Consider the following 8,647-nt stretch of genomic DNA (forward strand, 5'->3'; position numbering starts at 1 on the left):
TATTCCAATCTGGATCCGGATCGGATATCCAACCTCAGTATCCGGGGTATCCGGCCGGATTTGGATATCCGGATGGAAAAACGGGAAGTGGCCTTTAAATTGCTTTAAAAACGTTTTTTAGGGTGAAATAAGGAATGTAGCATCATTATTTTTAAAGGGGAACACGAATTGATGATGTGGGGACTTAAACCCCCCCCCCCCCCCCAAAAAAAATGGCTGTCAATTAACATCAGACCTAGGTTCCAGACAGCGGTCGTGCAGCCCACATTTTGTCCAAAGGTCAACCGCACAACTGGGACATGACAGTTTTCAGCCAAAACACCTCCAAAAAATTACGCAGCAATTGTGTTTTGGGTTAAATATAGGTGATATCAGCACAGCAGCAGTGGCCTGTGGCACCCTGGCGGTGGGAGCTGAACAGGCAGCAGGAGTAGGGCAATGCAGTAGCAGCAGGTGTAACGTGTGCCAGGAGCATTCCGGACGTGGCACGTGGCAATTAGGACGTGTCAAGTGGCACTTGGCACAAGAGATGTCGCGAACCTAAGATTTTCGGTTCGCGAACTTCCGCAAAAGGTTCGGTTCGTGAGGCAAACTTCACAATTTTGAAAAATTTCCGCTGATTGGAAAAATTATAGAAAATATGTTTCATGGGGTCTAATACCTGGAGGAAGACACGGTTGAGTAAAATACACATCAAAAGTCCCAGAAAAAAAATCTGGATTTAATACAAAGCAGTGTTTTAAGGTCGGAAATCTCATTGAATGTTCAATTGCAGGCCTACACTACTTTATGACATCAGGAATCCTCTCTCTCTCTCTCTTCCCTCACTCCCTCGGAGGGTCTCAACTTCCAGGGAATTGTAGTATTTCAAAAGCCAGCTTACATTCCGTGGCTGGGAATTGAACCCAGGTCTCAGTGTGCGGTAGGTAACTCATTTAACCACTATACCACCAACAACACTACATGCTGAAGCCAGCCTAGCATGTACCATTATGATCAATCCAAGAGAAAAATTAGCTTGCTTAATCCACGGAATTGTACTATATTAAAAGCCAGCTTACATACCGTGGCTGGGAATTGAACCCAGGTCTCAGTGTGTGTTAGGTAACTCATTTAACCACTATACCACCAACAACACTACATGCTGAAGCCAGCCTAGCATGTACCATTATGATCAATCCAAGAGAAAAATTAGCTTGCTTAATCCACGGAAATGTACTATATCAAAAGCCATCTTACATACCATGGCACGTGACAAGTGCCACGTGACACGTGTCAAGGGCCACGTGACACGTGCCCAGGGCCACGTGACAAGTGCCACGTAACACGTGCCAAGTGCCACGTGCCAAGTGCCACATGCCAAATGCCTTGTGACAGTCAGACAGCAGAGGAGAAGACACTAGTGCACACTAACTGTCACACTGGCACTGCTCACAGCACAGCAGTTCTGTAGAAAGCTAACACAGTAGTACTACTACTCAAACAACTACTAGCACTGACTGCAGTACTACAGTACTAACTACACAATAACACAGTAATCCTATCCCCTAATCCCTAACCTAACCTATACTGTAGCTAGCTAAGGCTAATAGCTGGCCAGCAGGCAGCAGCTGGCCTGGTCTGTGCACAGCACACACACAGACACATAGAAGCTGCCTGCAGCACACACTCTGACTGTCACACAATGACATCAAGCTAATTAACAATTTAACAATAGTGTAGTGATAGTGAAGGGGTTAATCACTGAACAGCTTTAGGTTTATTACTGTGTACAGCCCTTGCTAGGCCACCAGCACTGGAGCATGTCTCTCAGTGAGCATTCCCAAGCTAGGACGATATGTCTCATCATGGCAGCCCTCCTTATTATACAGGGGGGCTGGTCAGTGTTCCTTTCTGTGATTGGGTGCCAGGGCTTAGGCTAGGAGCCCTCTGATTGGCTCAATGAGGTAAGGTGGGGCTGGCCAGGGTTCTCCTCTGTGATTGGTTGCTAGGGATTGTGCTGAGAGCCCTCTGATTGGCTCCAGGAGGACGTCATCTCCTTAGTTACAGTATTTTGGATCTGGATATCCACTAATATCTGTGGATATCCTCGTTATGCGCCCAAATATCCGCAGATAGCGATCCAGATTTGGGCCCAGGTATCCAGAATCGGAATCTGGTTGGATAGCTGAAAAAAGGTTGGATATCCAGGTTACCCGGATATCCGGAATCTGGATGAGCAGCACTACTTTTCAATAATTCCCTCTAGGAGCAGGGACACTTTTCAATAATTCCCACTAGGAGCAGGGGCACTTTTCAATAATTCCCTCTAGGAGCAGGGGCACTTTTCATTGACTTCCTCTAGGAGCAGCGGCACTTTTCAATAATTCCCTCTAGGAGCAGGGGCACTTTTTAATAATTCCCTCTAGGAGCAGAGCACTTTTTAATGACTTCCTCTAGGAGCAGTGGCACTTTTCAATGACTTCCTCTAGGAGCAGGAGTACTTTTCAATGACTTCCTCTAGGAGCAGGGGCACTTTTCAATAATTCCCTCTAGGAGCAGGGGCACTTTTTAATAATTCCCTCTAGGAGCAGAGCACTTTTTAATGACTTCCTCTAGGAGCAGGGGCACTTTTCAATGACTTCCTCTAGGAGCAGGGGCACTTTTTAATAATTCCCTCTAGGAGCAGGGGCACTTTTGAATAATTCCCACTAGGATGGTACATGCTAGGCTGGCTTCAGCATGTAGTGTTGTTGGTGGTATAGTAGTTAAATGAGTTACCGACCGCACACTGAGACCTGGGTTCAATCCCAGCCCAGCCTGGGTTCAATTCCCAGCCACGGTATGTAAGCTGGCTTTTGATTTAGTACAATTCCGTGGATTAAGCAAGCTAATTTTTCTCTTGGATTGATCATAATGGTGGGGGTCACTGCTCTATAAGGGGGATATATTCTGCATGGGGGGCAAATTTTAATCCACTGACACTAATTATTGGACTGCATAGTAAAGAGTGGGTGAATTAATAAAACCTACTAAGTGTGGGTGTTATTGGAGACAGAGCAGTCACACTAAAGAGGAAATGTTCTGCATGTGGCACAATTATTCTTTAGCCCTCTGGCAACAACAATTGGGGAAGGGGGGGGGGGCAATGGCTGCACTCTGTGAGGGAAAGCACTATTTGCTGCATTTCATATATGGGGTAATTGCTGCATTTACAATGTTGGGTAATTGCTACATTTCTTATGTGGGCTAATTGCGGCATTTCTTATGTGAGGCAACTGCTGCATTTGTAGCGTTGGGTATTGATTAGAGATGGGCCAAACTGTTCTGCTGGCGAATAGTTCACAGCGAACAAGTGGTGTACGAAATTCACGTCTAACCGGAATTTTTTTCTTAAATATGCGTTTGCAGTTTTCCCGTAGACTTTAATGGAAGGTAAGCTGCCGCCAACTTTAGCGGTTAATAGCAAAGCCCCCTTTCGTGCTAGAAATGCCAAGTTTTCAGGGTATGTGGAGGGGAACAGTGGGTACAAGAGAAAACCCCTTTGAACCTGGAAACCCCTCCAAAGTGGTAACGCTTTGACCAGGGATTGCTATACAGTTGCAATATGGCCGTATAAAGATCCCTGGTAAATTTCCCTAATTTTTTTTAACTTTTTTTAATGTTCAGAGTAAGGGAATTAAATGACGTGGGGTCCCCCCTCCTGAGCCTCTTTAACCCCTTGTCCCCATGCAGGCTGGGATAGCCAGAATGCTGGGTGGGGCTTCGCACCCTGAGCTATACCAGCCGCATGATCCATGGTATGGGGGGGACAATCCATTGACAAGGGACTCTCCCCACCTCTGGTGCTGAGGAGTTTCCAGGGGGTCAGTATGCACTGCGGACATGGACCCCCAGGAAACCCCATCATGAAATTCATTGATCTTTCTTTTGATATATGTATATTTACACTATCGTTAGGTTTTGCTACATTATCTGTCATTTATTGCATTTAAATGTATTATTTTTCCCTTTGAAACTTTAAAATCGATTTTCTCAAAAGCTATAAGGTCTTTTTGAAAAAAATGTTTTCTTCTTGTACCCACTGTGCCCCTCCAGCTACCCTGAAAATTGGTATTTCTAGCATGTAAGAGGGCTTTGCTATGAACTGCTAAAGTCGGCAGCCATTCGCCCGCTATTGAAGTCTTTGGAGATTCGCAGATTCACCAGATTCTCAAATTTTTACAGAAATTCGGATTTGAAAATTGCGAACCCAAAATGTGATATTCGGCCAATCACTAGTACTGATTGCTGCATTCATAATGTGGGGTACTGATAGCTGCATTTGTTATGTGGGGTACTGATTGCTCCATCTGTAACGTGGTGTACTGATTGCTGCATTTGTAACATGGGGTACTGATTACTGAATTTGTAACATGTGGTACTCATTGCTGCATTTGTAACATGAGACAGTGATGATTGCTTTGAAAAATTACAATGATATTATTTTTACCCAAGTGGTGCATAATAGTTGGTAAAAGAGGAAACTTCTAAAAACAGTACATTTATAGCATTTGTAGGTATAGAATGCAATCATTGCTAAAACATTTTCAACCTGTTAAACCAAAGTGGCATGATTTGAATATGTAATTTTTTTACGAGGCGTTCCCTGAGAACCAAAAAAAAATTGAAAGGGTTCCTTAACTCTAAAAACATTGAGAAAGGCCGTTCTGTAGGGCAAACAATACAAAATAACACATTGAACCTACTGTAGGAAAAGCAAAGTTATCGCTCACCTGCTGAAGAGACCAAAGCAGCTATTCTTCCACTGACATTGAGGCCAATAATTGTAGCCCTGTCAGCAATGCTCTTAGTTTCTTATAATTCAAGACTAGCAGCTTTGTTTATGTAATTGCAAGTAAGTCAAAGGGAGTCTTAGGTCTTTAGGAAGCATAGCAGTGCTTCCAGTTTTGCACATATAAGCAAATACATGACGACTCTGTATTCCTGCAATAGTAGGACTAGAAAGTACAGTGAGGACATCAAGGGGTGGGGCCCTCTTTATTCAGGTAACTGGCCTTATGGTGATAACATTTGGATTGCTGCCGTGCTAGAAGCTGGAAGGAGTGATCTCTGGAGTCTGGAGGCTGAAACAGGCGGCACCTGACTCTGTTATCGAGGTTCTACCAACCCAGCCTCCAGTTCTGTTGATTTTTTCTTCTTCCTTGAGATTGTATCTGCTATAACAATTTACAGCAAGCAAGATGGAAGGGTGACCAAGGCAGAAGAACAGGCAGAGTTTGTTACTTATTGTGCTGCGTTTGCCCTTCTGGACTACAAAAACGAACATGGCAAAAATGCATTACCTGATCATTCTACTCTTTCTCCAGCTGATGATTGTTTCAATTCTGTATCATGGGGGGTTTCGAAAGATGGTGACCCACCACAATGTTGTTCAGAACTTATCTAAAGCTCAAGACCTAGATCGAAATCAAAATCTGACTGCAATGCCTACCATGAGGGATCAAATGTTAATACATGGGATCTCACAGAATATTTCTAGGACTACTGTTCATGACCACTTTTGGAATGAGAGGGATAACCCCGGTAACACGGAAACCCAAAATACCTTGTGCCCAGTGACATCTCCATATTTAGTGGGGCCTTTCATGGTTAAGTTGCCACAGGAACTGACCATGGAGGAAATGATACGCGAGAATTCAAATTTATCCAGAGGAGGCAGCTACAAGCCCCCAAACTGTGAGTCCAGGAGTAAAACTGCCATCATCATCCCCTACAGGAACAGAGAGCACCACCTTAAATACCTCTTGCATAATTTACACCCATTCCTGCAGCGCCAACAGCTCAGCTACACCATCTACGTCATCCACCAGGCTGGCACTTATTCCTTCAACCGTGCCAAGCTCATGAATGTCGGCTTCAAAGAAGCTATGGAGGATGAGCCCTGGGACTGCCTGTTCTTCCACGACGTGGACCTCATTCCTGAAAATGACCGGAATTTGTACACATGTGGCAAGTCCCCCAAACATGTCTCTGTCGCCATTGACAAGTTTGGGTACAAGTTGCCATATACAGCTCTCTTTGGGGGTATCTCAGCCCTCACTCCAGAACAGTACACAAAAATAAATGGATTTCCCAATGCCTACTGGGGCTGGGGTGGTGAGGATGACGATGTTTCAGCTAGAATTAGACTCTCGGGAATGTCTATATCTCGCCCGCCCATGGAGTACGGGAGGTATAGAATGATAAAGCACACACATGAAAGAAGCCAAGACAATCCCAAACGGTTTCAGCTTTTGTCCAGGACGCAGCAAACCTGGAGACAAGACGGCATAAACAACCTTCGGTACAAACTGCTGTCCAAGGAACTGCTGCCTCTTTATACGAATATCACAGTGGACATTGGTACAGAGGAAGGTTTATGATTATGGAGACAGAAGGTGTTAATTTTTGATGGACAGATTTATTTTTTCAACCAAACTATGTCACAATGTCACTATGTCTAATAGGTCAAACAGAGACACATCACTGTGGGAAAATGCTCCCTGGTGCTTATATATAGTTTAAATTTTGTTTCTTTTTACTGATGATAGAATGCCACAAAATAACCGGATAATGTTATGTAGGTTTGTGTCTACAAAGTTCCTCCTCTCACAACTCTTCGAAATTTTGTAGAATGCGCTTTCCTCCGAGGTATGGTCATTTTCTGCAGATTTGTTTATGTATTTGCATATATATTTCTTTGTGCTTCATCTATGAACAGCTCTGTCCATTTTTTTTATTTTTTAAACGAAGCTCATAATGGGCTTGATTCAATATACTGTGCTAACACATAGCACGGTCACGCTATGCGTTTAGCGCACAATGTGACGCGAGCACATGTTTACGCGCGTAACGGTTTGCGCTCGCTCGCTAACAAAGGTCTTCACGTGTTAACTGCCGCTTTAACACGCAAAGACCTTTATTAGCACGCAAGCGCAAACCTTTGTGTGTGTAAATATGTGCGCGCGTCACATTGCGCGCTAAACGCATAGCACGACCATGCTATTTGCAAGCTCGGTATAGTGAATCAAGCCCAATGTGTTTTTATTTATTTTTATTTAAGTATTTATATAGCGCCGACATATTACGCAGCTCTGCACAGAATATATATTGTCTTGTCACTAACTGTCCCTCAGAGGGGCTCACAATCTAGTGCCTACTATAATCATATGTCTATGTACTGTATGTATCATGTAGTGCATGTATCATAGTCTAGGGCCAATTTAGGGGGAAGCCAATTAACTTATCTGTATGTTTTTTGGGATGTGGGAGGAAACCGGAGTGCCCGGAGGAAACGCACGCAGACACGGGGAGAACATACAAACTCCTTGCAGATGTTGACCTGACCGGGATTCGAACTGGGGACCCAGCGCTGCAAGGCGAGAGCGCTAACCACTACGCTATTGTGCTGTGTTCAGCAAGCTTTCCAATCCCTTTACATTCTTAAAGAGGAACTGTAGTGTAAATAACTTAATGAATAAAATGCTTATTTTTTACAATATTCATTTAAACATTATTTATGTAGTGTTTGTAAAATCCTTCCTTCTCATGGATTTACGTTCAGAAATTTACCACTGGTAGTGACATCTTTAGTGCTGTCAGTTGATCTGTACGGAATGTTTGTTACTGAGAGTTCTGTGCACGGAAGGAGATAGTGCTTGCTTGGCAGTTGGAAAGAGCCATTATTTCCCATAATGCAATGAAGTTCACAAACAGCGAACTATCAGGTCTAAGGTCATGACATCACAAGGTGGGAGGTGTTTCACCACAATATCAGTCACCATGCCCCCCCCCCCCCCCCCCCCCCCCCCGGTGCTATGGTATGAGCTACTGATTGGGATGAAGTTTAATACTTGGTTACAGGTCCTCTTTAACCACTTCACCTCCAAGGGTTTTTCCCCTTAAAAAAACAGAGCAATTTTCACCTGTCAGCGCTCCTTCCATTTATTTGCCAGTGCTCTTCAATTTATTTATTAATGACCTAGTAGATGCAGTAGTGAGCAATGTTGCTATTTTTGCAGATGATACAAAATTGTGCAGAATCATTAACTCTCAGGAAGATAGTGTCATATTGCAACAGGATCTGGATAGGATGGCTATATGGGCACATACATGGCAGATGAAATTCAATGTTGACAAATGTAAGGTCATGCATTTTGGACGTACGAATGGTCTAGCACCATACAAAATAAATGGGATACAGTTGGGGACATCAAACTTGGAGAAGGACTTAGGAGTACTCATTGACAACAAGCTAAATAATCGTACTCAATGCCAAGCAGCTGCAGCTAAAGCTAACAAAATTTTGGGATGCATTAAAAGGGAAATAAAAACTCGAGATGCTAGCATAATATTGCCCCTGTTTAACTCTCTAGTAAGGCCACATCTGGAATATGGAATTCAGTTCTGGGCACCACATTACAAAAAAGATATTGCAGTTTTAGAGCAGGTGCAGAGACGAGCAACAAAATTGATGCGTGGGATGGAAGGTCTCACTTATCAAGAAAGGTTAGATAAACTGGGTTTATTTAGTCTAGAGAAAAGACGCCTTAGAGGGGATCTAATTAACATGTATAAATACATCAGAGGGCAATATAATACCTTGGCGGATGAGCTTTTTGTCCCT

General features: G+C 43.6%; 1 pseudogene; it reads left to right on the forward strand.

Annotated features, from left to right (window-relative positions):
* The first annotated feature begins 5,012 nt into the window (after nucleotides 1–5,012).
* On the forward strand, nucleotides 5,013–6,796 carry LOC137531540 (beta-1,4-galactosyltransferase 3 pseudogene; annotated as a pseudogene).
* Nucleotides 6,797–8,647: the final 1,851 nt, after the last annotated feature.

This window comes from Hyperolius riggenbachi, chromosome 9, assembly GCF_040937935.1.
Source record: "Hyperolius riggenbachi isolate aHypRig1 chromosome 9, aHypRig1.pri, whole genome shotgun sequence".
In the NCBI taxonomy this organism is placed as follows: domain Eukaryota; kingdom Metazoa; phylum Chordata; class Amphibia; order Anura; family Hyperoliidae; genus Hyperolius; species Hyperolius riggenbachi.